Below are 7220 nucleotides of genomic sequence, written 5' to 3'. Positions count from 1 at the left end.
TGAAAGCAAGCTGTAGAACTAGAGATAAAAACAGCAATAGCGTTACAGAGTATGAGTGTGTATGTAATATTTTCAGTACAGATGCCTTTTCCATCATACGACTCAAAACTGCATAATATTCCGGAAGATTTATTCTAGCAGCTATGTGGTTATAGCTAGAATCTAGCTATAACCACATAGTGGAAGGATCTTGTTAATTGGGAGGCTGAATCGGTGGAACTTAAAAATTTAAAACAAGCTGCAAAATTTTATGTTAAACAGGTTTACATAAGACTTATGTAAATCTGTTTAACATAAAACACTTAAGAACCACCTCACACACATGGCTGTATGAAATAACAGCATACACAGTATTGTACTATATACAGGATGGTACAGTCTGGGAACATCTGAATGCTAAAGATTATCACAATTGTGAAAATGTTTTTACAACGTACAAAAGGAACTAACTGAACGATGGTGCCAGATAGTGGAAAAAAAATTATTATAGTAAAGGTACTTGTCTAACGAAGGAAAATTTATTTCAACATTGCTACTGATTTAAAGACTTTTTGTGGTTTTACTTTTACTCATCATATCTATTCTTGGTTGAAGGTAAAGTTTCAAATCCTGCTATAATAAAAGGTAATGAAGAAGCTAGATCTTCGTTGGAATCTCTTAAAAGCTTCGTTATATATCATATTATATGACTACAAGGGAGAAAAATACCCGAAACAGGTCAAAATGAAATTATTAGAACACTTCAGAATAGATTGATGAACGAAAATATTAAAAGACTTTCTCAATAAATCAATTTTTCTTGTGCTATTGACAAAGCAAAATTTCGAAAATGACTAAGAAGTATATTTTTAATCAAGAATGTTAAAGAAACATTATCAATTCAGAGATGTTGTGGAGCTACTATCCTCGATCTACTCACAATCACACACGCACACGCACACACGCGCACACATACACAAATACACACAGAATATATATATATATATATATATATATATATATATATATATATATATATATATATATATATATATATATATATATATATATATATATATATAGCAATCCATGTTAGCCAATGGTTATATAAGCGGATGAGTAACTTAGAAGAGTAAGGAGAACTTTAGGTGTGAAGAAATGTCCCGCTAAGTCTTGATGATGTCACTGGCAGCAGGGTGTCTCTTCGGCTTCTATTCGTGATGCATGCAGATGATTTTACTGGAATTAGTATCGACCATCAGAAGCGGCTTTCCTTAGTAAATAGACACTGCACATTGCAAGGAACTGTCTATCCTTGGATATATCTAGAAAATAAATCCTCTATGGGTTTAGTCAGTCACTGACAAGCAATGATAGCAAAATGGCCCACAGTCAAGGGCATAGCTGGGTGCTGAGAATCTTTCGGTTACATAAAAAAAAGGTGATTGAAATGTTAGTACTATTAATCAAATTGGGAAGTTACAGAAATAAGAGAAGAAATTTACGAAGTATAGTTTGGATATCTTAGCCTTAAGTGAAACACTTTGTAAGCGGATCGGTAAGCAATCATTAGACCAAGGCATCCATAAAAATGGTTTTCTATAAAGAGACCTTTTTTTTGGGGGGGGGGGGGTATAGTTTAACACCTTGAGAATATTCATATTATCAAAATATATTCTTTTATCAAATCTTTTTAAATTTCTTCATTAGCTTCAATATTTCACTTTCCCATTTTCTTTTTGGATAGGCATATTCATATGATTTAATGAAATTCCTTGATTTTTTTGCAATTCATGTCAGTTAATTGTTGTCTTTTGAAATTGAATATTATCATAATCGGCCCTAAATCAATTCAAGGTATTTTGTTTTCTAATATGAAATTCCTTTTGTGACTAGCCCTTAGTTCATCATAATAATTTTCTTCCTAATCGTCTAGTTTTACAATTGTACCATTTTCCTTTAGTTTTCTTATGCCATTTTAAACTTCGAGCATATTCACGTTCAAGCCATGTTTTTTATCAAAATGACTGGAATCATATAAAAATTTATCCAAATTACTTTTTACTTTAAATAGTAGTGCCTTTTCAATATCTTTTTATTTTCTAATTCACTCTTGGCTATATTTTTTTCATACACAAGAAGCTGTATTTTCATATCAATTCGACACATATCTATGTATCATACGATAGACAAAATCTTGCAGGGATGAGTTTTGTATCATATAAGTCAGATAAATCTGAAAATAGATATTTTTGTATAGAGGTAATAAGCATCTTATTATTATTATTATTATTATTATTATTATTATTATTATTATTATTATTATTATTATTATTATTACTATTATTAGCCAAGTTACAACCCTATTTGGAAAAGCAAGATGCTATAAGCTTAAGGGCTCGAATAGGGAAAAATAGCCCAGTGAGGAAAGGAAATAAGGAAATAAATAAATGATGAGACCAAATTAAAAATAAATCAATGTAAAAGCAGTAACAACGTCAAAATAAATATGTCATATATAAACCATTAACAACGTCAAAACAGATATGTCATTTATATACTATTAAAAGACTCATGTCAGACTGGTCAAAATAAAAACATTTGCTCCAAATTTGAACTTTTGAAGTTCTACTGATTCAACTACCCGATTAGGAAGATCATTCCACAACTTGGTAACAGCTGGAATAAAACTTCTAGAATACTGTGTAGTATTGAGCCTCATGATGGAGAAGGCCTGGCTATTAGAATTAACTGCCTGCCTAGTTTACGAACAGGATAGAATTGTCCAGGGAGATCTGAATGTAAAGGATGGTCAGAGTTATGAAAAATCTTATGCAACATGCATAATAAACTAATTGTACTACGGTGCCAAAGATTAATATCTAGATCACGAAAAAAAAAAAAAATCAATAGACTATAAGTTTTTGTCCAACAAATTATGATGAGAATCAGCAGCTGAAGACCAAACAGGAGAACATCACTCAAAACAAGGTAGAATGAAAGAATCAAAACACTTCCTCAGAATAGATTTATCACCAAAAATCTTGTAAGACTTTCTCGATAAGCCAATGTTTTCTGCAATGGAAGAAGACACAGACCTAATGTGTTTCTCAAAAGTAAATTTGCTGTCGAGAATCAAACCTAAAATTTTAAAAGAGTCATACAAATTTAAAGAAACATTATCAATGGTGAGATCCGGATATTGAGAAGCCACCCTGCTTGAGCTACTTACAATCATGCTTTGAGTTTTGTAAGGATTCAACTTCATACCCCACAATTTGCACCATGCACTAATTTAAGCTAAATCTCTATCAAGGGATTCACCAACCCAGATCTACATTCAGGGGATGGAATTGATGCAAAGAGAGTAGCATCATCTACATATGCAACAAGCTTGTTTTCCAGCCCAAAACACATGTCATGTGTATATAGTAGGGAAAGTAATAGGCCAAGAACACTACCCTGTGAAACACCGGATATCCCATTCCTATACTTACTATGGTGCCCATCAACAACAATTCTTAGAGATCTATTAGTTAAAAAATCAATAATAATGCTAAGAAACGACCCACCCACTCACTGTTTGAGTTTGAAAACAAGGGCTTCATGATTAACACGGTCAAAGGCAGCACTAAAATCAAGGCCAATCATACGAACTTTTTGACCACAATCAAGGGATTTCTGTACAGCATTGGAGATTGTAAGAAGGGTATCACATGCTGTTATGTTTGATTCATAATTCTATAAGTTTATTATCCTTATTTCTCAGAGTTATATTCTGAAATGTTTTCTTTTTTTTTATTTCCATGGGTGCTAAAGAGTTCATAAAATCTCCAAAAATAATTCAAATATTGTTATGTATATTAAAATTACTTGAATTATACATCAACATTTATTATAAATTATATTTGTTTTCCTATTTGAAAAAATCAAATCTGAATTACATGAGAGATGTATATTTTGTGTAACGGTCCCTAATATTTTCAGGCCAGTGTATAATGTTTTGTCTGGGGTTAAGATAATTTAGTCCCAAAACAATCAGTTTACCAGGATTGTGATTTTCATATACATTTAAAAATTTATATAAATAATCTTTGATATATATAAGCGTGACGTGAATTAGTTACTTGTATTTCTTGTAATTATGATTTTGGTTATGAATTGTATAATTTCCAAACCATATAGCATCAATGTTTATATATATATATATATATATATACATATATATATATATATATATATATGTATATATATATATATATATATACATATATATATATATATATATATATATTATTTGCTAAGGTACAACCCTAGTTGGAAAAGCAGGATGCTGTAAGGGACCTGTTGACCTATGTACCATAGGTTACCTTTTTTATCATCTAATCTTGATTGTTTTTAGTTAGGAAGTTGCTTGTAGCATACCTTTACCAAAAAAAACTAATATTTCGGTAATATTTTGAGAAATGAATTTTTAAATAAATAAATAATCAAATAAATACGGGAAAATAAGACAATTTTTGGACTGCTAAGTCTTTTTTATTTTTTGAGTAAGTTCTTCTTTTTTTGTTTTAAATTACTCTACATACATCAAAATATCTAAGTAAGGAGTTATTACTCTCCAAACCTCCTTTTTTCTAGGCACATGAGATGCCTGATAAACGCAGGTAGACAAAAATTAAAAAATAAATAGATGATTAATAATAGAATAAAAATCACTAAACAATGAAAAAAGTGATGTAGATTCTTAAATGTAACATACATATGAACTTAAAGGTTTTGTAAATAAAAGACAAGACAAATAAAGTCTCTAAGTAGAAAAATAATGGAGCCTTAGCACTTACAATCTGAAAAACTTTGATTTTGAGAAAAGGCCACTTAAAGTTGATGACACTGATCCAATGGTATTGGGAGACTTGTTGAAGAGTTCCTTGGTAATGAAGCTGCCCTGCTTCATAATCTGGGTCTTTTACTATTTTCCTCTTGTGTTTAGCCTTTTTCTTGAAAGGTAAGTCCATATTGGCATCCATCCTGGCTAGATATGCTGATGATATTTCAGTGTGCGAAAACCAAAATAGTAATCCAAGTGGCTGGCTGTATAACCAGCATTATAGTTTGCTACAGCTTGAGCTGCTGCAAAGTCAATAATCCTCTTGCTTCCATTTTTATTCTTAGGGCAGTATCTCCACAATCTTGAGTGTAGAGATTCATTTGGGTTCTGGGTTTGGCCATGAAGACACACCTCCAAAAGCTCGTCACTTGTCATTCTTTTGTAGACTTCAAATTTGTTTTTCCCTTCCTCATTAACAATGAATTTCACTTTCATGGTAGAATGTGAATGGGGAACCTCATTATTCATCACTGCTTTTTGATAAAAGCAATAGGTATCCACTGACTTATCACAGTAATCATGATTATGACATTCATCTGTGGAAGAGCAGTGATAGAATCCTTCTAGTATGGCTCTTCTCAATTCCTCTACACTTGTTCCTGCAAATTTTTCAATTGCACGACCATAATAAAAATTCAGAACTTTATTAACATCATCTGTGAGCTTATTTTTTTCCAGCAAGTAATTTTATCCTTCTCCCATTTACTACTTTCACATATGTCATCTTCAGGTTTTCTAAAGCTTTACGAAACCGTTTACACACATGGTTGATGCATTAAATTTTCCTAACAGTTACTCCTATATCATAGTATGGTCCATTACCATCATTCTGTTCTTTTATTTTATCAAATGCAGTGCTATCTCCATCTGACAGCATTGTCTCATAACATAACTTCAACTCCCTTGATCGAGCCCACAAACGTACGGCTGCGCTCCACTCCATACCTCCACTCTTCCCACTATAGTTCATGTTGCACTTGTGCTTGTGAGCTGCCATTAGCTCTCTATATTTCCCATCACTTATCTTTTTACTTTCTAGTTTTCTTTTAAGAGAATTACATGTCTCACAATAGTTACTCACAGTTTCATAATCTGTCACAACCCCTGTATGTCTCTCAATTGCAGCTCCAAATCCATAATGTGACGTATGTACTCTCTTTTGCCAACTGCCATCAAATGACACACTCACTGGTAGTATATCATTTACTGGTGTAATTCCCAACTCGTTTTCATAATATTTAAACAATTCTTTAGTAATCATAAGAAAAGATTGTACTTTAGCAATAGCTATCTCAGTAACACGACTTGAATACCTTTTGTAAGTTTTGAAGGCTATTTTCCCCAAACTCAAACACTCGCATAATTTTGTGAATCCATTATACCCTAAACCCAGCAACATTGTTATATATATATATATATATATATATATATATATAGCATGGATGTTACTGGTAAAAAACATTTGCTCAAACTTTTGTCATCACTGATAATGTTTTCACATTCGTTACATTTCACTGATATTCTTGAATCAAGACATTTCGAAATCGCTTCCACTGTAGTGTTATTTTCGAAGCAAAATGGACAGGCCATCTGTTCTATAACACTCCCAATATATTAATTGCTAAAAATTGAATATCTATCACTGGATATATTCACCTTTTCATTAGTAAACAGAGATTTACGAATAACTGACGAACGTACAGAATTGGCATTCGAATTTTCACACGAACTCTCGATTTCTTTTGGCAGTTTTTCCTCCTAAATGAGCGTTATTTCGGCAATGTCTCGCACGTTTTGTTGGTCTAGGCATGTTTATGATAAGGTGAGATATTTGTAAAATTAATGAACACTTCAAATTCAATCAATAACAACACAAAATGCTTATTGTCCGTCAGGAATAGCTTTGAAAACTTTGTCTTCAAACACACGTGTTTGTTTTGATATGAAAAGCATCTGCGGTCAAATGGTTGCTAGGCAACGAGTATGAGAAACCTTCACGGACAAACACACTGGGAAAGAAAAGTCACACGTAAAAGTAATGAAAAATACAACCCAAAATGCGAAAAAAAACTAGGGATCTGCGATGCGTTTTGCTTTGACAGATGCATTTAAAGACCACTCAGCATTTAAAAACCTGTAGCATTTAAACTTACGCGCGCCCAAACACGCCAAAACCGCTACCAAATTATGTAATTATACTTATATAATGTTATGGGATAATCATCTCAATTTCGAATTTTGGACGATTATGTGCCTATTTTATAGGGGCTCAAACAAGGAAAATATCATAGTGAGGAAAGGAACAAGGAAAAATAAAATATTCTAAAAAGAGCAACAATATTAAAATAAA

The 7220-nt window shown here is 32.0% G+C and overlaps 1 pseudogene; it reads right to left on the bottom strand.

Moving 5' to 3' along the window:
* Window positions 1-4857: 4857 nt before the first annotated feature.
* LOC137643067 (uncharacterized) lies at window positions 4858-5867 on the bottom strand (annotated as a pseudogene).
* Window positions 5868-7220: the final 1353 nt, after the last annotated feature.

This window comes from Palaemon carinicauda, chromosome 6 (assembly GCF_036898095.1).
Source record: "Palaemon carinicauda isolate YSFRI2023 chromosome 6, ASM3689809v2, whole genome shotgun sequence".
NCBI lineage: Eukaryota > Metazoa > Arthropoda > Malacostraca > Decapoda > Palaemonidae > Palaemon > Palaemon carinicauda.
This window is presented reverse-complemented; position numbering and strand designations above follow the sequence as displayed.